This window comes from Rattus norvegicus, chromosome 14 (assembly GCF_036323735.1).
Source record: "Rattus norvegicus strain BN/NHsdMcwi chromosome 14, GRCr8, whole genome shotgun sequence".
NCBI lineage: Eukaryota > Metazoa > Chordata > Mammalia > Rodentia > Muridae > Rattus > Rattus norvegicus.
The window spans coordinates 58,833,568-58,858,070 of record NC_086032.1 but is presented as its reverse complement, the minus strand read 5'-3'; the positions used below and the strand labels follow the sequence as shown (position 1 = coordinate 58,858,070).

At 35.0% G+C, this 24,503-nt stretch overlaps 1 non-coding gene across 1 annotated transcript; it reads left to right on the top strand.

Moving 5' to 3' along the window:
• The first annotated feature begins 9,039 nt into the window (after positions 1 to 9,039).
• LOC120096855 (U4 spliceosomal RNA) lies at positions 9,040 to 9,180 on the top strand. Its single transcript, XR_005493669.2, has one exon. It is a non-coding gene; the product is annotated as a U4 spliceosomal RNA (small nuclear RNA).
• The last annotated feature ends 15,323 nt before the right edge of the window (positions 9,181 to 24,503 follow it).

Below are 24,503 nucleotides of genomic sequence, written 5' to 3'. Positions count from 1 at the left end.
TGAGCTAAAGTTAACTGAGTGCATTGGATGAACCATTTAACCTTTCTTGATGACTGGTTTTTCCTCTGTAAAACACAGATATTGTATCAGATCATGTGAAAATTTCACTGAACTCCACAAGGTCTATTGGTATATGTACATTTAATGACAGATTCCCAATTTAGACATCTATTATATAAAATCATTTTATGTCAAGGTAAAAGATAACTCAAAATGGAGCATTAAAATTCTCAGGTTTTCACTACTTCCTTGAGAATCTTGAGTAACTGACAAGTTAGTATTTCACATAACTCTTTATAAAGAGGTGTCACAAAAGAATAAAGGAAATATGTTAAGCAGAGCAAATTTATTAGGCACTCCACAAGTCAGCCCCCTCACCAAAAACAGGTATATGTTCATTAAAATCAGGAATTCAACTTTTTATTTCATTGATACTTATTTTCTTGACACTAAAAACTGACATGACTTCTTGCTTTCTACCTATTGTCATATATTTTTAATGTTTTTAAAATTTTTATTTACCTGATTCAAGTTTTTGACTTGAAAAGCTTATGGAGCAAGCAAGCTCCCTGCTAACATGAGCTAGGCAATCATTTCATTGTTTTATTCATTATATCATAACAGAAAATTAAGTGTTAATGTAATTTCATCATATACAGATTTTCATAGAAATATAGTCATCAGGCTTAGGGAAAAATACTAATACCAGTTATTGAGATATCACAACACTGAAAGAAGATGATCAGACACTGATGGTAGCCATCTTTATGCCTCAAGGATCAAAAGACGTAAGTAGCTAAGACTATAAGGGAGTTTGTTGAGGAGCTAAAATGGTAAGGCTTAAAGTATTTGTCTTCAGAACACATATATTTCATAAAGGTCATTGGATCTTACATAAAATATACTCATTATTAAGGAACCTGAATTCAGAAATAGTTGGAATGTTAGGCCACTCTTTGTCTCTAGAAGTTGTCCATATTTGAAAAAATCTCTCTTGGGAACAGAACGGATCTTTATTCATAAACAGAGATTTAAATGTTTTTACAATATTCTGACTTTATTTGAATCACTGAGGAATCATTAGTCAACTTCCCTTTATCTCATCATATCTTGTATCTCTATGACTGATCTTATTTTTTTCTCAAGAGACTATAGTGCTCTCACTCATAAACCAACTACTTCCTATGCCATTCAGCTTAAATTCCTTTTCTTATTCCCAATATGCATTTGTTTGCTTATTTTTTATTTAGCTTTATTCTCAGGAATGTCTTCCTAAATTGAACATTTGATTTTGTGACTTTTGGTCTTTTCCGTCCTATCACACTTTCCTATTATTTAAAACACTTTCTCTGTTAATTTTGCTTTCTGTCTTTTACTCTGCTATTAAAGTTCCATGAAACCAACAGTAATTTTAAGCTTTTTAGAAAATACCCAACAAATAATAATATTTTTTTGAAAATTAATAATGAAACCTCAATATTTATTCATTCACACCTACATTTCCTTTAGTAGAATGAATTGAATTAAATGCATTTCAAGGTGTAGTTTTATAGTTCACTTAAACTGAAGAAATACATCTTGAAGTTGAGGATAAGATTATATGAACATACAACATTTATACTTTTTAATAATTTCCTTAGAACTTATATAAAGTTTGAGATTCATAAGATCATAGACACAGCCTTAGTGATATTATGTAGATTAAAAAAATGATTTTTCCAGACATCCATTCAACTCTGAAGTTTGAGAGCCTAACCAGCAGCAAGCCATGTGAAAGAGTGCGGTGGGAGAGATGAAAGAGAATACCAAATGAATGTTGATCTCATAAGAATAAAGGTTGGTTTTTTTTTTTTCTTTTTTTTTTTGTATATGGCATCCACACACCAAAGTCAGACTTTTACTGACAATGAATTGGAAACTGTTAAAATATTCCAAACTAGGCTAAGGACCACACATTCTTAATGAGAACATACCAGTCTTAACAAATAAACAGGTCTTGACAACATATATTCACAAGACTGTATGTAATCATCAACTTCTCTACAGTTAATATTAGAAATTTCACGACTAGTAAGAAAGTGTAACTAAATTTGGGACTGGAAGTTATATAAGCCCAGAAAGTTTTTCTCAGCAAGTTCTGATTCTGGGTATATTTTTCAAGGGGAAACCATAATTTCTGTGACAAAATAAATCATATTCTCAATGCTTGTATGTAGAAGAGCTATACAGATTAATTAGGTTCTCAGAAAAGCTGTATAGCAGAGAGTATTTTTATATGCTGAACAGTTTCTCTGGAACCATTTAATTTGCAAATGACTTTGCAGTTATAGAGTTATGTGTAAATGTTCTGCATAATTTCATTGTTGTATTTATCATTTGAGGTCACAGTAGGTGGTCCACCAAAATGTAAACAGATCTAGAAGTTGATACATACTAGAATTATGATTTGGGATTAAAAAATGTAATTTGATTTTAAGTAGAAATAGGTGAAAAGCTACTAGTGTTTAGAATTTTTAACTCAATGTATATATATATATATGTATATATATATGTATATATACATATATATATATACATATATATATACTATCAAATTCCATGGTACCTCAAGAGGCAGTAATGGTTCAATCAGTAATTGCTCAGTTCTTTATGAGTAGATTCTTGGAGATATACATTTTGTAGGTATGGATAATTTGCTATAAAATAAAGACAAGTGAAGACTTTTCATGTTTGAAGCTCATACAGTAGTAAATCTCTTATTTAAGAAACTGAAAACAAATTTAGAATCACAAAATCAGTTCCATTTCAGTAAAAGTAACTCATGTATGTCTATTATCTAGAAGCTTAAGATTCATAGATTCATGATAAAATTCACTACTGAATTCATATTAATATAAACTATTTCATAAATATAATTGTTCCATTTTAATGTATTTATAGCAGTTCACAATGAATATCTATTTCTAAAATTATTGAAAATGGAAGATTCTTACATTGAAATAATCTGAAATTTGTTTTATGCAGCCAGTTCCTACACTAATTCTTTACTGCTTTTGTGGTTCAAATACTTTTAAAACCATACCATAAACGCATGTGTTACATATAATTTGTATTTTGAAAAATAACTTAACCCAGATGCCCTTCAACAGAGGAATAATTATAGTAAGTGTGGCACATCTACACAGTGGAATACTTCTCAGCTATCAAAAATAATGACTTCATGAAATTCCTAGGTAACCCAATCACAGAAAAACATACATAGTATGCATTCACTGATAAGTGGATATTAGCCCAAATGCTCAAATTACCCAAGATACAATCCACAGACTTCATGAAGCTCAAGAAGAAGGATGTCCAAAATGCAGATACTTTCACTCCTTCTTAAAACGGGGAAAAAATATCCATAGGAGGGAATATGGAGGCAAAGTTTGGAGCAAAGACTGAAGGAATGGCCATTAAAAGTTTGCCGCACATGTGCCCCACATGTGTAATTGTGTGTGTGTGTGTGTGTGTGTGTGTGTGTGTGTGTGTGTGTGTGTGTGTATTACAGCCACCAAAACTAGATAAGATTGATGAAGCTAAGAAGTGCAGGCTGACAGAAACTGGATGTAGATGTCTCCTGAGAGACACAGCCAGAGCATGTCAAATACAGAGGTGATTGCTAACAGCAAACTACTGAACTGAGAACAAGACCCCAGTTGGAGGTATTAAAGAAAGGATCAAAAGAACTGAAGGGCTTACAACCCCATAAAAACAACAATGTCAACCAACTAGAGCTCTCAGGGACTAAACCACTACCCAAGACTATATATACATGGACTGACCCATGGCTCCAACTGCATATGTAGCAGAGAATAACCTTGTTGGTACCAATGGAAGGAGAAGCCCTTGAACCTGCCAAGGTTGTACCCCCAGTGTAGGGGAATGTTGGGGGGGGTCGGGAGTGGGGGAGGATGCAGAGTAGAATACCCTTATAGAAGAAGAGAAGAGGGATGGGATAGGGTTCTTATATCTGGGAAACCAGGAAAGAGAATAACATTTGAAATGTAAATAAAAAATCCCATAAAAATATCTTTACAGATGATCAGATTTATTTTATAAATGGTATATTAACAAATATTGTTTGGTAATAAATATGACAAGGGATAATATTTTTATTTTATTGTAGTCAAATCACAGCCTTTATCACATTTTCTGATGCTTGAGATTCAGGAAAACACTATTAGTAATTAGATTACTTCTTTTTTATAAATTCTTGCCTTTTTATATTGTACACTTTGTGAGTGAATCAAGAGAGAAGAAAATACTTTTCAAAATCAATTTTTATTTTTCTCTTGGTGAAAATCTTACTCAATTTTTATAACCTCATTAGTTCTCTAAATTTATATTTTCTATATAACTATGAATCCTTTCCTACTTAAGACTATAGCTAAGAATTCATTGAAAGTTTAGTGATCATTAGGGAAAAGAATTAGCAAGGAAATTATCCACTCTTAGACTTGAGGGGAAAATAAAGAGAATTAATTATTAAAAATTAATCATTGGCAGCACAGTTCACAAAGAAGATCATTATGGTCCAGGTTGAGTTCTTCTACAGACACTGCTTGCAAGAGATCTGAAAACCCTCAGAAGTTTGAGTGCCCTTCCTGCTTCTTGGGTTTTTATGTAATTATATTAATATTTGGATTGAGGGTAAGTGAACACAAACAAGGTTCTTATATTAATGCTTAGTGATGTGAGTCAATCTTTGCTGACTTAAATACTACTCCAAAATATTCAACAAAAATCAATCCCTATAATGCTGGGTGTTAGATTTTTAAGTTTAAATATCAACAAGATAGCAGTCTTAAATTTCAACATGTTCAATGTGACTTTGAATTAGTTTTAAGGTTCCTTTACCTTCAATTGTAGGAGACATTGTAATAATGATGTGGCACCACTAAGAATAGTACGAATTATCACAAATATAGTGGCCTTGAACAGTAACCAAATGTTTATCATGCCCAGGGATGTCATAGCTCTTGTCAGCCCAGACCAGTGCTTCCTGGATTTTTTCATTCACTATGGCTAGAGAGCAGGTTGGTAAATGCTCACTGATTTGATCAGGTTTCAGTCACCTGACACACAGTTGACAGGCTGGTAAACCCATAGTTTAGAACATTCACTTACCTACAGAATGTTTAAGAACATTCATTTACAGAAAAATCTTAAATCATTTCATCAGTCTATTATAGTTGTTTTTAATTGATAACTTTATATAGCATTGATTTTGTTTAATTTTAATTTTTTAACTATTCACTTTACATCCTGCTCACTGACACCAACCTGGTCACACTTTCCCACAATACTTCCCCCCATGCCACCTTCTCTTCTCCACTGAGCAGGAAGGGTCCTGGGTATTCTCTAACACACACACACACACACACACACACACACACACACACACACACACACAGAGAGAGAGACACTCTAATTCTCTGCAAGGCTAGGTGCTTCTTCTCTTGCTGAGTCTAGACAAGGCAGCCCAAGTAGTAGAACATGTCCCATATATAGGCAGCAGCTTTAGAGACAGATTCCATTCTAGTTGTTCAAGATGGACATGGAAGTCAAGCTGCACATCTGCTATATATAAGTAGGGAGGCCTAAGTATGTTCTTTGGTTGGTGGTTCAGACTCTTAAAGTCCTAAGAATTCAGGTTAGTTGACTGTTGATATTCCTGTGGAGTTCCTGAGACCTTCTGCACCCACAATCCTTCCTCTTTTTCTTCGGTAAGATTATACATGCTGCATCCATTGTTTAGCCATGGGTATCTGTATCTACCTGAGTCAGCTGCTTGGTGAAACATCTCTGAGGACAAGATGCTCATGTCTGCAAACATAACAGAGAACCAGTAATGATGTTAGGGTTTGGTGCTTACACATTGGATGGGTCTCAAGGTGGACTGGCTGTTGGTTGTTCATTTTCTCAGTCTTTGCTCCCTTACCTGTGTCTACATTACTTTTAGACAAGAAATTTGTGCTTGAAAGTTTTGTGGATAGGTTGGTGTCTCTATGGCTCCAATGAAGTTCCTGAATGACTACAGGATGTGGCCTCTTCAGGTTCCATACCCCCAATGTAATGACTCATAGCTAAGGTCACTCCCATTGATTCTTGGGTCTCTCCCTTATCCCAGGTCTCTATATCATTCTGGAGATGTACTTCCCCTACCTTCTTTCCACTGTCCATTGCAGATTTCCATTCAATTTCAAGACCATCTAGCTATCACTGTCCGTCCCTATACCTGAACCTGAATGCCCCATTCCTCTCACCATCCACCCTCTCTCCCTCCCTCCCAATTCCCACGCTCCATTCGCCTTTTATAACTACTGTATTTCCCCCTTCTATGTGAAATTCAAGCTTCCTCATGGTGACCTTTATTTTTGTTTAGCTTTTTTTTGGGGTCTGTGGAGTTTAACATAGTACCTGTATTTTATGGCTGATATCTACTTACAAGTGAATAAGTAACATGTATTCTGGGTGTGCTTTTAGGACTGTGTTAACTTACTCAGGATAATATTCTCAAGTTCCATGCATTTGTCTGAAAATTCATGATGTCCTGGATTTTAGTAACTGAATGCTATTCCATGGTATCGATGCCCCATACTTTTTTACATCAATTTTCCAGTTGAGAGACGTCTAGGTTTTTTATGGTTTCTGGCTATTATGAATAAAATTGTTATTAACATAGTTGAATAAGGGTCTCTGTGAGATGTTGGAGAATAGTTTGAGCATATTTCCAGGAGCAGTATAGCTGGGTCTTGAGGTAGAACTATTCCCAATTTTCTGAGAAAGCACCAAATTGATTGCCAAAGTGGTTATATAAGTTTTCACTATCACCAGCAATGGAGGAGTATAGTCCTTGGTCCACATTCTTCCTAGCATGTGCTATCTCTTGAGTTCTTTATCTTAGCCATTCTGATGGGTAGATGATAGAACCTCATAGTTGTTTTGATTTACATTTTTTGATTTCTTTTAATTTTTATTAACTTGAGTATTTCTTATTTACATTTCTATTGTTATTCCCCTTCCCGGTTTCCTGGCCAAAATCCCCCTAACCCCTGCCCCTCCCCTTCTATGTGGGTGTTCCCCTCCCCCATTACTGCCCTCCCCCCAACAATCACGTTCACTAGGTGAACATCAGTCTCGGCAGGACCAAGGGCTTCTCCTTCCACTGGTGCTCTTACTAGGCTATTCATTGCTACCTATGAGGTTGGAACCCAGGGTCAGTCCACGTATAGTCTTTGGGTAGTAGCTTAGTCCCTGGAAGCTGTAGTTGCTTGACATTGTTGTGCATATGAGGTCTCGAGCCCCTTCAAGCTCTTCCAGTCCTTTTTCTGATTCCTTCAATGGGGGTCCCGTTCTCAGTTCAGTGGTTTGCTGCTGGCATTCGCCTATGTATTTGCTGTATTCTGGGTGTGTCTCTCAGGAGAGATCTACATCTGGTTCCTGTCGGCCTGCACTTCTTTGCTTCATCCATCTTATTTAATTAGGTGGCTGAATATGTATGGGCCACATGTGGGGCAGGCTCTGAATGGGTGTTCATTCTGCCTCTGTTCTAATCTTTGCCTACCTATTCCCTCCCAAGGGTATTCTTGTTCCCCTTTTAAAGAAGGAGTGAAGCATTCGCATTTTGGTCATCCTTCTTGAGTTTCATGTGTTCTGTGCATCTAGCGTAATTCAAGCATTTGGGCTAATAGCCACTTATCAATGAGTGTATATTGTGTGTGTTTTTCTGTGATTGGGTTACCTCACTCAGGATGATATTTTCCAGTTCCATCCATTTGCCTATGAATTTCATAAAGTCATTGTTTTTGATAGCTGAGTAATATTCCATTGTGTACATGTAGCACATTTTCTGTATCCATTCCTCTGTTGAAGGGCATCTGGGTTCTTTCCATCTTCTTGCTATTTTAAATAAGGCTGCTATGAATATAGTGGAGCACGTGTCTTTGTTGATTTACATTTCTATGATGGCTAAGGACTTTGAAAATTTTTAGAAGTGCTTTCATCAATTTGAGATTCCTGTGTTGAAAATTCTCTGTTTAGTTCTGTTCTCAATTTTCAATAGGGTTGTTTGGGTTGTCAGTTTTTGCCTTCTTGAATTGTTTATAAATTTCAGACATTAGCCCTCTCTCAGACATAGGGCTAGGGAAGATCCTCTATCACTTTCTGAGCTGCTGATTTGTCCTATTGACAGTATTCTATGCCTTGCAAAGCTTTTCAGTTTCATGAGCTCCCATTTATCAATTGTTGTTCTGAGAGCCTGAACATTGGTGTTCTGTTCAGGAATTTGTGTGCTGAACCAATTTGTTCAAGGGAATTTCCCGCTTTCTTTTCTATAAGATTTAGTGTATCCGGTTTTATACTGAGGTCATTGATCCATGTGGACTTAAGCTTTGTGCAGACTCATAAGAATTGATCAATTTTCAACTTCTATATGTATAAGTTAGTCCAACACCATTTGATGAAGATGCTTTCATTTTTCTCTTGTATCTCTTTGGCTTCTTTATCAAAATTCAAGTGTCCATAGGTGTGGATATATTTCTGGGTCTTCTATTCTATCCCATTGATTGATCTGTCTTTCTCTGTACTAATACTATGCAGGTTTTATTAATATTGCTCTGTTGTAGAGTTTGAGGTCAGGGATAATAATTCATACCGAAGTTCTTTTATTGTTCAGGAAAATTTTGCCTATCCTGAGATATTTGTTTTTCTAAATGAAACTGAGAATTGGTATTTCAAGATCTATAAAAATTATGTTGCAATTTCGAAGGAGATTACATTGAATCTGTATGTTTTTCCTAAGATGGCCATTTTCACTATATTAATCCTATGTATCTAAAAGCATGGAAGGTTATATCTTGTGATATCTTTTTCAAATTATTTCTTTAGGGACTTGAAGTTCTTGTCATATGGACATTTAACTTGTTTAGATTTCCACTGAGATATTTTACATTATTTGTGGCTATTGTAAACATGTTGTTTTCTAATTTCTTTTTAAGCTTTGTGCAGTGGCAGTATCATAGCCAATGAGGTTTATCCGAGGCACGATTATTGCTAATTGAAAACTCTAATTTCTTTTTCAGTTTAAAGGAGGACTACTGATCTCTTTGAGTTAATTTTTTATCAATCTACTTTGTTGAAGGTGTTTATCAGTTGTAGGAGTTGCCTGGGAGAATTTTTGTAGTGGCATGCATATATATATATATATATATATATATATATATATATATATATGTAAAATCTTCTGCAAATAGAGATACCTTGACTTCTTTTTTTCCAATTCTCATCTCCTCAGCCTTCTTTAGTTGTCTCTTCACTCTGTTTAGAAGTTGTTAAATATATAGGGAGAGAGTAGGCAGCCTTATCTTGTCCCTTATTTTAGTAGAGATGCTTTAATTGTTCTCTCCATTTAGTTTAATGTTAGCTATTGGCTTGCTGCATATTGTTTCAGTTATGTTTATGTATATGCAATATATTCCTGATTTCTATTATACTTTTAACATGGAGGGCTATTGTATTTTATCAGACCTTGTTTTCGGTGTCTAATGAATTAATCATATGATTATTTTTTTTCATCTTATTTACATTGGTGGGTTTTCATATATTGAATCATTCCTGAATCCCTGGGATGAAGCCTGCTTGATCTTGATGGAGATATAATTGACATGTTTCTGGATTAGGCTTGTGAATATTTTATTGAGTATATTTACATCTATGTTCATAAAATTTGGTCTGAAGTTTTTTTTTTTTCTTTGTTGAGTCTTTGTGTGATTTATGTATCAGGATGACTATTGCTTCTTAGAATGAGTTTGGCAGTATTCTTTCTGTTCCTGTTTTGTGGAACAGTTTGAGGAATATTAGAATATTAGAATCTGCCCTAAAATTATCTGGCCCTGGTCTTTTGGGGGTTGGGAGACTTTTAATGACTGCTTTCATTTCTTTAGGGATTATGGGGCAGTTTAGATAGTTTACCTGATCTTAATTTAAGTAGGTTAAGTGATATCTGCCTAGAAATTCATCCATTGTGTTAAGATTTTTCCTTTTTGTGGAGCACAGTCTTTTGAAGTAACAATTACAGATTCTTGGAATTTCTTTATTGTCAATTGTTATCTCTCCACTTTCATTACTGGATTTGTTTATTTGGATACTGTCTCTCTGTCTCTTGGTTATTTTGGCTAAGGGTTTTTCTACCCTGTTGATTTTCTCAAAGAACCAGTTCTTGGAATCATTAATTCTTTGTATTGTTCCCTTTGGTTTTAGCTGATTGATTTCAGCCCTAATTTTGATTATTTCATGCTTTCCAGTCCTCTTTGGTGTGATTATTTCTTCTTCTTCTTCTTCTTCTTCTTCTTCTTCTTCTTCTTCTTCTTCTTCTTCTTCTTCTTCTTCTTCTTCTTCTTCTTCTTCTTCTTCTTCTTCTCCTCCTCCTCCTCCTCCTCCTCCTCCTCCTCCTCCTCCTTCTCCTCCTCCTCCTTCCTTCTCCTCCTGACCCCCTCCTCCTCTTCCTATTCCTCCTCTTCCTCCTTCTTCTCTTGTCTAGAGCTTTCAGGTGTACTGAGATGGTCTGTTTCATATTATAATCTGCAATAGATTTGCTCTATAGATAAAGTCCAAAAGAATTCATTTTAGGAAAGATTTCTGCTCTTAATATGCTTTTCCTGTTTTTATTAAACATATATAACTATCACTGTATATTAGCCCACCCATTTTGAGCAGATCTCTACAGATCTATGAAGATGTACTGTCTTGTAGTGATAATATATAGACAAATAGATGACTTCTTAAGTCATAATCATGATGCTATAAGAATATCAAAAATTATATCAGTGATTATTAAGCTCTGCTATAGACAGTTATTAGATCCTTTTCTGATAGTCAAAACTGCAATGAGAACTCTTGTCAGTCTCCCATGTATCATCAGTTAATTGTTTCTTAGCAACCAGACTTTCTTCTACCCAGAGCATATTCCAAGAGGTTGTAAAACAGTTAACCAAAGGTTATAAAATGGGAACTAATGATTTACTATAGGTGCTAGAACAGAAGATAAAATGCCGACTGGGTTTATCTATACAAAAATTCACTAATAAATTAGTAGTTATGGTTTATAACTTTCAGTGAACCTATGGAACTGTGACTGGTGTTACATGTTTAGCCTGATAATTACTGCAAATGAATATATATGTAAACATTCTCTGTGTCAACTTATATTTCAATTTATGATTTGAATTTTATATGTGAACTTGTGATAAACCTTTTAACATGTAATCACGTATTCTGAAAGATGTGTAAGTACTGAGGACAAAGAAATGAGAAGAATTTTTACCTTTCCCTGCTTAGGATCTTTCCTCTTTTCTTCTTAGATAGCTTTCATAGGAAACTTTTTACAGCTTAGTAATAAACACTATAATCACTTCTCAAAGTGTCCCTTTTTTGTGCAGAAAGTTAGAGCTGCACAGTTCCTTTGGTGCAGACATAGTACAAAGGCTGTTAAATTAATCTTTGGCTGTTCTAGGAAGGATGCTAAGTGCTAGAAATGGCAGTTTCTGGCCTCAGAGAATCATAGAAGGCATGTCAGATACAGTAGCAAAGTAACTTAGACTTGGATAGGTAAACATTTTATTATTATATAGTAACCATAAGTGTCATGGAAGACTAAATCTTACCCTCTGCAGGTATTCTTCCCCTCCACTACCTCAAGAAGAACTGACAAGAAAGAAAACTCCACAGGGGCTGGCCCAGGCAATTAACTTTTCATTCACTATGATGTTTCCATATGTATGTTTTCAAGGATCACTTTTTAAATAGCTCTTTGGGAGCTCTTAACCAGAGAACACCATACTATTCCCCTTTTGCTCAACATTCCTTAGTAACCTATAGTTTTTTTGGATAGAGTTGAGGATTCATGGTTTACTGAAGTGTTTATTGTAGGTTCTTCTCCATGATTCATGATTTCAGTCTCTCTGGATAATAGGCTAGGTTTCCTGTACTAGACATGATTTTGTGCTTGTTGAGTAGATTTAAATCCTAGGTATATATGCCTGTACCCTTAGGGTTATCATGTAATGCTGATAATTATTGTCCTTCATATTTATCATAGTTGAGTAGTACTTCTAGTTTCCTGCATCTCTTTTGAAACCTGAATAATAGTATTTGTACCAAGAAACCTAGTCCCCAAGGAGGAGGTTTTCAGGTCAGTTTAGCTCAGAGACCATCTAGCCCTTATTCTGAAGTACATAGTATCTTCATCAATGGAGAGTTACCATTCACCTATAGGAGGCAACTAAGTCATTTTAGTGATATATTCTTTTAGCAGAACACTAGTATATGGTGTTCCATTGGGTTTCTGACATTTCAAGTCTCATTTTCTTGGCCATCAAAGAAGTGTTAGGCATGGATACCATCTAATGAAGTGAACCTTAATTTAGATCAGATATTGAGTGGTTACTCTTCCAAATTATGTGCCACAATTATACCAGCATATCTTCCATTTTAAATGGAAGCTTCTATTACAAAATAGCTTCTATTACAATGAACACTGGCCAATAAAGGTGAAAGTTCTACCTAATCATCAGAATAACTTGTTGGTGTTTAATGAGATATATCGATGTTTTCTTCAGCATAGGGCCTTATCAGTTTGTGAAGATCAACCAGTATTATTTGGAAAAGCCTGGAGTAGATTGTTAAAACCTTTTCTATTCTGAACTATCTTAGTACTGGGTATCTAATAGTAAGATATCCCATTATCCTCCTTTCAAATGCACACAGAACCTAGAGAATATTAAAGAAACCATTGACTACATTCTTCTTAAATACAAGTTACAAGTAGTATTTTATTAGAAATTTGTTTATATATTCTGGAATTGATTTTTGTTGTTATTGTTTTGTATTATTCTTTATAAGCTGATATGTAATCAGGGCTTGATGGAATCATTACTCATACAATCATAATATAATGTAGGTTCTATAAGGAAATATATCTACAATAAATATTATGGTATCTTGTGTGTCTTTTGTTTTGGATAGTTTTTGCATAATAAAGGTTATATATGAAAATTCCATTGTTCTAAGGAGAAATTACTTGAAAAAATTTTATTAAAACAAGAAATAGCATCTGGCTATCCACTTTGTCCACCACTGTTAGACAGAATGCTCAGAGCATTAGCTGATGTTCAGAAAATTTGCTGATGCTCAGAAGATTAGGTGATGCTCAGAGGACTAACTGTAGCAATAAGACAAATTAAATAAATATAAATAAGAAAAGAAGTAATCATAGTATTACATTTTCATATTGTATGATTCCATATGAAAGTGACACTAAAGACTACACCATAAAACTGTTAGTACTAATTTCAGCATAATGAATGAATGCAAAATTAACATGCAAAACAAAATTTAAAAATCAAAATCTATTCACAAAAGTGCCAAAAATATACTTTTCAGAAACATTACTGAGGACGTATAAAGGTCTAGTGCAATGAAAACATTAAAATTCTGTAGAACTAAATGGGGTTAGAACTAGATGACTGAAAGATCTCCCTGTTCTTAGGTTGGAAGTATAAATATAGTGAAAATGGTCATACAAACAAAAGTCAAGTGAATATCTAATGCATTCTCAATATAAATTACAGAGCTAATCTTCACAAATACAGACAAATCAGTCTCAAGTTTTATATGTGATCACAAAAGACCAAGGGTAACAAAGCTATCTTTAAAGGAAAGAATAAAGCAGAAAATATCACCTTTCCTGATTTCAAGTTATACCTTAGAGAGATGGTAATATAACAAGTACAATTGACACATAAAATGGTGTGTTTTTTAATTAAATGAAATAGAAGACTTTCATCTATCAGTACATATAGTTCTAGTCACTTGATTATTGATGAAAGTGCCCAAATTCTTAATGGAGAAAATTAATACAGAAATATTTCTGGGAAAGCTGGATGCCAAAAACAACAACAAAACACTAACAAAATATCAATAAGCAAAATAACACCAAGCCCCTAAACAGCAGCACTAACACAATTCCAAATGGACCAAAGATTTCATTTTAAAACTTGAACCTCTGAAATTATTAGGGGATAAAAGCTTGGATTTATCATATAAGAAAAATAAATAATTAATGATCAACCAGGAGTGCAAGAGCAGCAGTTGCCATGTTATTTCATTAAACTGTTTCTGTGTAAAAAAAAAAGAGTAAAGAGTCAGCCTACACAATGGGCAATTTTTTTTCTTGCTATAAATATTTAAAATTAATACCAGGAATACACAAAGAGCTAAAATAGACAAAATATTAACAAAATTAAATACACATTTAAAAATTAGGGACTATATGTGAACAGAGAATTCTCCAAAGAAGAAATACAAATGATTAATAAACATTTTGCAGTATTCAGCATCATTTGCCATTAATAAGGAAATGCAAATTTAGATCATTTTCTTCCTGATCCTCATCACCAAAACATGGCTTTGGAGAGCTTTTGGAATGAAAATAGTAATCAGTGTGCCACCATCTCTGGTACTAGAAGGAGATATAGAAGTGGAAGTCATGGAGGAGTCTATGGGGATACCCTAGCTGACACATCTAGAAGCAGGGAATATGGAGACTGACCTGGCCACCTCCTGTAGCCAGGAGAGACTTCTAGTAGAGGTAGGGACACATTAACTCATTCACTAAACCTTGATTCCTAGAACCCAAATTTGTCTTTATTATAAGGTGCACAGGGCTAAAGAGGGAGCAGATATTGAAGGAACAGTCAACCAATGACTGGCCCAAACTTAGTCCCATCCGATGTGCTCATGTCCACCCCTGAAACTATTAATGATACTCTGCTATTCTTATAGACAGAAGTCTGTCTTCTGAGTGATTTCATACAGCAGTTGATGGAAACATGCAGAGACTCATACCGAAACATGAGAAGGAACATGGAGATTCTTTGAAGGTGTAGGGAATAGGATTGAGTGTGGTAGAGGGGTCAAGAACACTACACAACCTATGGACTCAATCAACCTATATTCTTGAAAGCTCACAGAGCCTGACTCACCAACCATTGAGCGTGGATGGGGCTGGACCTCCTACACATTTGTAGCAGATGTGCATTTGTCTTCGTGTAGGTTCCTAACAATTGGAGCTGGGATTGTCTCTGAGTTTGTTCCTCCCCTTCCCCTACCTGGACTACCTGATTCTGCCTCAGTGAAAGAGGATATGCTTAGTTCTGTTGCATCTTGATGTCCCAATGCAGATTGGTACCCAAGGGGAACCTCCCTTTCTCTGAGAAAGGAAGGGAGTACTGGGAGTAACAGGGGGAGAGATTTGTAAGGGTGAGGCAGGGATATTTAAAGGTGGGTCATGGAAGAGAGGAGGAAGGAGATTGTGACTGGAATATAATCAACTAAAAGTTATTTGTAACTAAAATACAGATATAATTTCCTATCAGGAAAAAAATTAGCCTAGTTGATGATTTCATCTCAACCAAGTCAGAATGACTGCCATCCAGAAGAAATGACAGCATTGATGACAAGAATTCAGGGAAAGAACACTGTTTTTGTCAGTGTTGGAAGGAGTGTAAACTGGTATAACTGCTGTGAAATAGGTGTTGACATTCCACAAAAACCCTAGAAATAGACTTTCTAAATGACAAATTAATACCATTGTTTATGTCCTTGGGTCACTAGAACCTACCCAGTGATACCTGACCATCTCTATTCATTGCTTTTGAGTCATTTACATTTTAAACAGAACACTGCTGTGTAACTCCAAATAGTCAAGAAGTCACCATATAGTTCAGATTAGCTGGAAACCCCTGTAAATCCTCCAGCCATAATTTCTTCTATCCTGACTACTAAATTTATTGTTTTAAAAATCTTTAATACTTTTTTCATATTTGAGATTATAGTAAAACTATACCATTTCTTACTTTTTTGTCTTTGTTCAAAGCCATCATATATACCATCTTTGATCTCCCTCAAAAGCATAGCTCTTTTTACATATTCCATATATGCGTGTGCAGTTATAAGTATATAGTACTGTCTTCATGTATCTGAAAGTAATAGCATTTAAATATATATTTCCAAATCTATGTATCAATTTCATATATATCCTTATATATTTATTAAAATTTTATATACTGCTATGTATAAAACTAGTAATTAATACAAAAATTCAAAATTATAATACTCGGACCTTCTTTTTATACATATTTATTAAGCTCTATTTATACATATTGATGTCTTCTATATTTTCTTTTATTGAAAATTGACTTTTTAATATAATATATTTTTATTACAGTTTTCCATCTCTCTACTCCTTCCAGTTTCTCCCTTTTCCTCCTCTCCCATACAGATCACCCCTTTTTGTGTCTCATCTGAAAACAACCAGGTTTCTATGGAATGATAAAACAATTAAATTAAACTAAATATAATAAGATAAAACATAACCAAGCACATCAGACTAACACAAAATAAACAAATGTAAGAAAAATAACTCAGAACGTTTACAAGAAACAGGTATAGAAATAAAAAACACTCTGTTAATAATTCAGGAACTCCTTAAAAACACATAAACAGGGAGATGTAACTGCTTCAATATGTGACAAAATAAACTTCAAGCCAAAACTTACTACAAGAAGTAAAGAAGGATGCTTCATACTCATCATACTCATCATCTGCACATAGCACATTGCAATTTTTAACATCTATGTACCAAAGTGTCACCAATTTCATAAACAGAACACTAATAAATCTTTAATTGTTGTGGTTTGCCCTGGAGGTACCTATATTTTTATGCCAATTCCACTGTCCCAAGGACAGCTGCATAGTCAAGTATTCAGGAATCAGGTGACTTCACCAGAATCTTCTCCCCATTGAATTTGTAAAATACAAGTGAGGGGTAGGTACAAGATAGAAGGAGGCCTGTCATTGGAGGAGAAGGAAGGATGGGCGGGAGAGAAGTTTGAAGGAAGAGGCAGAGACTGGAACGGAAAGGAAGAAAGAGAAGGGAGAATGGAGAAGCCATGCAGGACAATGGAAGCTATTAAGACTCCAGTCTGTGTATTTACAGGTTGTTATTAATGTTCTTAATGGATGGATGGTACCGGGCTTTGTATGTTTAAGTGGGCAATTATATTTTATCAATTGTGTCAAACATTATTGTGTTGTGTGTTCTTTTATGTGACAGTTTGAGGGTAGGAAAGTATGCGGCAGCAGGAGACACCGGGCCACTGCAGACTTGGGGTGTTTCTGCCAAGATATCTGGCAGGTATGGGCACTGAGGTGCAGACCTAGCGGGATAAAAGACAACCAATATTTTTTTTTTACTTTTTATATTTTTACAACAACATTTAATCACATCATCTATGCATCTATCTCACAGAAGTGACCCTAAAAATACTACCAGGAAATCCCTATTACGGAGAAGCTCTTTCAGAAAACTAGCACTGTACAAAATTAACACTATAAACCCAGTAGATTCTTCAATACAATTGACAAATGCACTCAGAAAAACAAACAAAAAAACAAATAAACAACAAACAAATCAGAAAAGCAACACTTTTCACCTAAGACTTGTACCTTAGCTTTGTGAGTAGCTGGGGCATATGAACGTTTTTTTCTCAAAAGGGATCAAAATACTCAGTTTGTGGTAGAGGAAATAGTTTCTTGTGTTGCTTTATAAATGGAGCACCCAAATTGTTCATCAAAGCTGCATCATTTGGAATCGAATTCATCTTTGCTGTAAAATGATGAATCCATCAGCGTTCAAGAAATTGAAATCAAATCAACTCCTTGAAAACTATAAGGCTTAGAATATATGAGATGGGAACAAACTGATAATTTTCTCTCTAGTCACATATTTGGGTACAAGCATTGGTAGATGTAATTTAGGGTACTGAAACCCCTAATGGTAGTGACATAAAGCTATTGAAAATATTCCTTCATCTCTCAAATTGTCTTCAAATGAAAGGTTACACTAGCTAACTTCCACAGACTTTAATATTATCTAGTGTCAGTCATTAGATTTTAGAAAAAATATGCAAAATATCTTCCAAAAATCAATTATACAGCAGAATAAGACTGATATTGAAATATTAATAAAGGTCCTGGGAGACTGTTCAGTTATTTTTGCTCCAAATATAGCAAATTTTCCCTCATGCATTATACATTGTTTAAATTTGTGTAACATAAATAATACATAACCGGGTAATTTATTTTTTAGAAATACACATTTTATTCTCCATTTCTAGGCTCAAAATACATTGTTATGCACATTCCTAAGTTGAACTAATCACTGGTCTCAGTTGAGTATTAGTTAATGTGCATAAAATATGGAAGATTTTATCAACTCAATACATGCTAAGAAGTATGAACATATTTCAGAAAGAAAATTAAATATGCATGTGATATTATATTCAATATCCATATATATTTGTATGTGGATATATAGATATCCATATATCTATATAATGTATAGTTCAGTGTCATTGCCTAAACACATCTCATCTTTCAATTCATCTATCATCTATCTGTTATCTATCTGTCTGTCTGTCTATCTATCTGTCATTCCATCTATATACTCATCTATCTATCTGAATACTCTCAATCTACATCTATTCTCTCCTATATCTATCTACTTCCCTGAATACCTGTCTAGTGCAAATACAATATAGAAAAAATCCAAAATTTAAAAGTATACAAGTTCCAAAGTCTTTACACAATAAAGATATCTTTGGTAAAATCCCATTGTGAACTGAACTCTGAGAAACGGTATACAGTGTCTTAACACATATGCTTTTGCAAAAATGGATCTGATTAATCTCAGTGGATTGTTCCAGTAATGATTCCAGAGTTCATCCTATGTGTCAGTGTGAGCAAATAGTCTGTGAGATTCTTCAGTGTATGAACTAATCTGAAAAAAAATCTTTAATTTCTATTGCCTTAAAATTCTTCCTTTTGCTTATTTTCCAAGCTTTGTGAATTTAAAATAAAAGCAAATGTACCTCCCTTATTGTTTTCTGTCTGAATGAAATCAAATTAAATACTTGATTTAAATGCAATTTTATTTTCAAAGAAAGACTTCCAGAATAAAACCTGAGATAAATTGCCACTCTTTTTATAATTGTATTCGAAGTTCTGAACAAGACATCCTTGGGGATATTTTTCAATAGATATACAAAAAATGAAAGGTCTGTAAGTTAGTAGTGTGCATTATTCCTAAAAGTCACTTCATACTGCATACCAGTGGATGAGGATACCCATCTTAGTGCACACACACACACACACACACACACACACACACACACACACACACACACAAACACACACACACACACACACACACACACACACAAATACACACAAATACACAGAGACCAACTTGATCACACATGCTCTGGGCAGGTACTAAATCAAGAACAAGCACAGCATTGTTTATGTCCCATTTGTTCTCTTTGTTTCTCTTTATTTCAGCTTTCAAGTCACGAATTCATCCATCCCAAATCTCAATGAGCTTCCTCTATTCACAACCAGTTAAAACAAGGTAGTTCTAAGACTACTAGTAACGGACACAGTTTGCATGTATTGGGTAAATCCAAATGCCTTGTTTAATGTAGAGGCAGACTTTTGTACCATGTTTCTATTAATCTTTTTTATCATTTTAATTAACTAATTAGTTAGTTAATGTATTTATTTACAATCCAAATGCTGTACCCTCATGTCCTCCGCAGAGTTTCTCTCCTCACTTCCTTACCCACTCACTTCTGAGAGGGCATCCTCCCTAAGCACCTCTCCAGCCTAGGGCACCAAGTCTTTTTTTTTAAATTTTTTTTATTGACTTGAGTATTTCTTATTTACATTTCGAGTGTTATTCCCTTTCCCGGTTTCCGGGCAAACATCCCCCTAATCCCTCCCCTACCCCTCCTTTATGGATGTTCCCCTCCCCATCCTCCCCCCATTGCCGCCCTCCTCCCAACAATCCAGTTCACTAGGGGTTCATTCTTAGCAGGACCCAGGGCTTCCCCTTCCACTGGTGCTCTTACTAGGATATTCATTGCTACCTATGAGGTCAGAGTCCAGGGTCGGTCCATGTATAGACTTTAGGTAGTGGCTTAGTCCCTGGAAGCTCTGGTTGCTTGGCATTGTTGTACATATGGGGTCTCGAGCCCCTTCAAGCTCTTCCAGTTCTTTCTCTGATTCCTTCAACGGGGGTCCTATTATCAGTTCAGTGGTTTGCTCCTGGCATTCGCTTCTGTATTTGCTGTATTCTGGCTGTGTCTCTCAGGAGCGATCTACATCCGGCTCCTGTAGGCCTGAACTTCTTTGCTTCATCCATCTTGTCTAATTGGATGGTTGTATATGTATGGGCCACATGTGGGGCAGGCTCTGAATGGGTGTTCATTCTGCCTCTGTTCTAAACTTTGCCTACCTATTCCCTGCCAAGAGTATTCTTGTTCCCCTTTTAAAGAAGGAGTGAAGCATTCACATTTTGATCATCCGTCTTGAGTTTCATTTGTTCTAGGCATCTAGGGTAATTCAAGCATTTGGGTTAATAGCCACTTATCAATGAGTGCATACCATGTGTGTTTTTCTGTGATTGGGTTACCTCACTCAGGATGATATTTTCCAGTTCCAACCATTTGCCTACGAATTTCATAAACTCGTTGTTTTTGATAGCTGAGTAATATTCCATTGTGTAGATGTACCACATTTTCTGTATCCATTCCTCTGTTGAAGGGCATCTGGGTTCTTTCCATCTTCTTGCTATTATAAATAAGGCTGCTATGAACATAGTGGAGCACGTGTCTTTTTTATATGTTGGGGCATCTTTTGGGTATATGCCCAAGAGAGGTATAGCTGGATCCTCAGGCAGTTCAATGTCCAATTTTCTGAGGAACCTCCAGACTGATTTCCAGAATGGTTGTACCAGTCTTCAATCCCACCAACAATGGAGGAGTGTTCCTCTTTCTCTGCATCCTCGCCAGCATTTGTTGTCACCTGAGTTTTTGATCTTAGCCATTCTCACTGGTGTGAGGTGAAACCTCAGGGTTGTTTTGATTTGCATTTCCCTTATGACTAAAGATGTTGAACATTTCTTTAGGTGTTTCTCAGCCATTCGGCATTCCTCAGCTGTGAATTCTTTGTTTAGCTCTGAACCCCTTTTTTTAATAGGGTTATTTGTCTCCCTGCAGTCTAACTTCTTGAGTTCTTTATATATCTTGTATATAAGGCCTCTATCTGTTGTAGGATTGGTATTGATCTTTTCCCAATCTGTTTGTTGCCGTTTTGTTCTAACCACAGTGTCCTTGGGCACCAAGTCTTTATACAGGATTAGGTGCATCCTCCCAGTGAGGTCAGACAAGATAGCTGACATGCTTGGTCCTCCCACCAGAGGCTGCCATCCCTCTCAGTTCCTTCAATCCTTCCCCTACCTTTTCCATAGGGGTCCCTCATGTTCAAGTCCAATACCTGACTGCGAGTGTCTGCTTTTTTGTTTGTTTGTTCTGTAAATGAGAAAGCTTTTGAGCAATTCTATTGTAAAATAGGAAACAAATCTAGAAAGTTTCCATGACAGATTGTGATGAAAAAAAAGTGATGACAAATCTGATACTTATAATTTAAGAAACACAGAAATGAATGAAAAACTTACAGGAAAAGGTTTTAAGTATTACACTCTGTTTATCATTTCTTTTTAACTATTACAATAATTCCTTAGGAATGTCCTGTCCTCACTCAAGTTTATTCTCGTTAGTCCAGAGTATCATAAACAGCTCTTGCTGGAAGATTGGAGGCAAGTATGATATTCCCAGTCAGCTAAACACTTTTAGCTATTGTTTTTGCAGTATGTGGTTTGAATAACTCCAGCTGGCTGATTGTTGATGAGGGGAGTTATTGCCTCCAAGTTATAATGTGCTTTGTCATTTTAAGTATTGGTGTTCATTACCAGCCCTGTGCCCATGACTGACAGACAGTTCTGCAGGGATAAGAAGGTCTCTCTTTTAATGGTTTAGTACTCCTTGCCATGGGTCGGTGGGGCTTCCATAGAATCAGTCAATCAAAAAGTTTCTAGTTTCTTGTTGCAGGAAATTTATAGGAGATCCTCTATTAAGACAAATGAAAATATCCAGAATTCAATGGTGAATAAAAGGAGTAGGGACTAACACTATCGTTTGTCTCTGGTTTCTTGGAGAAAGCTTATATAATGTAATTTCTGTGAAGAACATCCTTCGAAACTATAGTATTTCTGTCAATATAAAAATATTACTTCTGTTTTGGTTAGCAAAGTTAAAACTTCATGGAGGGATATAAGCATGATCAACATTTACTATTAGAAATAAGCAAATTTCTCTTTATATGTTGCCTGATTACTGTTTTTTATTCATGATCCTCATATCATATCATTCCCGTTTTATCATCTAACTTATTATTTCATCATTTAATTCTTCCTACTTATCTTTCTTCTCATCTTCCCTTTCAATCTTTTCATGAATAGATCTAAGTACATATGCATTATAGAAAAAATATAGATAACTAAATGAATATATATAACAATCTATGATGTTTTATTCACTAATTCAGATTATTCAATGCAAACTAAGTATTAATAAAGCCCCAAAACAGAGGTTTTATACCTACAAAATGATGATTTCAATTATTGTATTTATAAACACCTCATAGTATAAAACATCAATAAGTTAATTTGCAAATTTAAAATGTTAATAGGAGAAAAACTTGTTTAGGAAGTTATTGAAGTATCTGATGTAAATCCTCAGTGTCATGTGATAATTACATCAATTGCTTTTATTTATATTACTTTCTTTTAACTCCGTGATACTCAATTGGAAACTGATATTTAGCCTAGCATGAATAGATGTCTTGTCCATAATTCTTTATTGGTAAATACTGAAATGTAAAATTTCTGGAGGTACATACAGACACTGAGAAAGCATGTGGTTATAGCTATTCATTAGTGCTTGAAAGGTAGAGGCCTAGTGGTACTAAGCTTCTTCCAGAAATTAATAAAGAAAACAAACCAGTTCTGACACAAGAGGCCCATGTTCATACTGTGGTCATCCGATTGGTGAAGACAATAGTTGTGAAATAACTATCTGAGGAGAGTGGTAGGGAGAAACTGTAGTGTATTTCACAAGCAAATAAAACTTTTATGGCAAATTTGATCAGAAATTGTTTGTAAATAATATATTACTGTGTTCTTTTTATTATGTCTCTAGGTTTTAAAACATCTTTAATATGATATCTAGTCAAATGAATGTCTTGAGAAGAATTTTTAAGTAATATCAAACACAGAAATATCCACTTAAAGGGACACATATAGACTCAAATATGGGAACACACACAAAAACACACCCCCCCACACACATAAACACAAACATGCATGTGCACACACACACACACACATGTGGAACAGACTGTTACATTTATGTGTAAACCACAACTTTACTTCTTATGAGAAAAAGGAGAAAGGTTGAAACTTGTTTCCATTATGTAGATATTGAAAAAGTATTTAATTTTTTGGATGTTCTTGCTGGGCCAGAAGGAAATTAAGGGTTTATTTTCCATTCTGTCAATTTGTGATCTATGTGAGTACATTGATGTTTATGCAGTGAGAGTGTGGATGTCAGAAGAGCGAGTCATCTCTTAGACCTTTGAGTAATAGAGATTTTGATGGCTTGTTATTAGGATACAAACTCTGGTAGTTAGGACTGAGCTGCAAGTGATCTTGATTGCTGAGATGTCCCTCCACTCCTAATTTGTCTTTTGCTCTACTTACAGAGCTTCTCAGATTTACTTTGTTACTAACTTTTATATTATCATGAAATGACCATAAAAGTGAAATAAACTTGTTGAAGCATTCCTGAAACATCAGCTCCCTCAGTTATTTGTCCTGCATCATGTTGTCTCTGTTGCCATGAGTGGCGGTGTTTTTTGTGTAGCTATCTCTTCTACATCATCAAAATATCTACATGTTGTATCTTTCATGAAGATGTTACCAACCATATTATTTATGAGTATAATGATTGGAAATCTACATCTTTCCCACTCCTGTTTTGGATGTTCATAATAAAATTAGTGGAAATATTTGGTGAGGAGGTAGATTATAGAATATTTGAATGAGCCTATCTTGAAGATATGAAATATGGCAGGATTTTGAATGTTATATAAAACCTTAGTTCTATATCTATGACTCCTTATTGTACTGGAGGCTTGCAAATAGCTGTTTAATATGCTTCTTCAACAGACAACATTTCCACTATGCTATCACCACTGTATTACACTGAGACTCTCTAAATCCAGAGCCAAAGTGTTTTTGTTTTTGTTTTATTTTTTGTATACAAAGGTATTACAGAAATCTGGTTAGGTACATTTTAAAGTTTTGACAGCACAGTGATGACTTGTCTAAACTGGATCCCTCAAAACTACATCCTGGAGAGCTGAGATTATGAGACATGCTGTTG